The sequence below is a fragment of the Passer montanus genome, unplaced genomic scaffold (genome assembly GCF_014805655.1).
Source record: "Passer montanus isolate IOZ18808 unplaced genomic scaffold, ASM1480565v1 scaffold1021, whole genome shotgun sequence".
Classification (NCBI taxonomy): domain Eukaryota; kingdom Metazoa; phylum Chordata; class Aves; order Passeriformes; family Passeridae; genus Passer; species Passer montanus.
The window spans coordinates 6,191-6,868 of NW_024356739.1; positions in this window are offsets into that span (position 1 = coordinate 6,191).

The window sequence follows — 678 nt, forward strand, 5'->3', positions numbered from 1 at the left end:
TTTTCAGGGATTTTGGGTGGATTTTGGGGGTTTTTGGGTGGAATTTGGGGGATTTTGGGTGGATTTTCAGGGATTTTGGGTGGATTTTGGGGGATTTTGGGTGGATTTTCAGGGATTTTGGGTGGATTTTGGGGGATTTTGGGTGGATTTTCAGGGATTTTGGGTGGATTTTGGGGGATTTTGGGTGGATTTTCAGGGATTTTGGGTTTGGGTGATTTTGGGGTGAATTTGGGGGTTTTCGGGGTGAATTTGGGTGATTTTGGGGTGAATTTGGGGGTTTTCGGGGTGAATTTGGGTGATTTTGGGGTGAATTTGGGGGTTTTCGGGGTGAATTTGGGTGATTTTGGGGTGAATTTGGGGGTTTTCGGGGTGAATTTGGGTGATTTTGGGGTGAATTTGGGGGTTTTCGGGGTGAATTTGGGTGATTTTGGGGTGAATTTGGGGCATTTCAGGTGGATTTTGGGTGATTTTAGGTGGATTTTGGGACATTTCAGGTGGATTTTGGGCGTTTTCAGGGTGAATTTGGGGTTTCTTTAGTGGATTTTGGGTGATTTTAGGTGGAATTTTGGTGATTTTGGGCGGATTTTCGGTCATTTCAAGCGGATTTTGGGTAATTTTGGAGTGGATTTGGGTGATTTTGGGCAGATTTTGAGGCATTTCAGGTGGATTTTGGGTGGT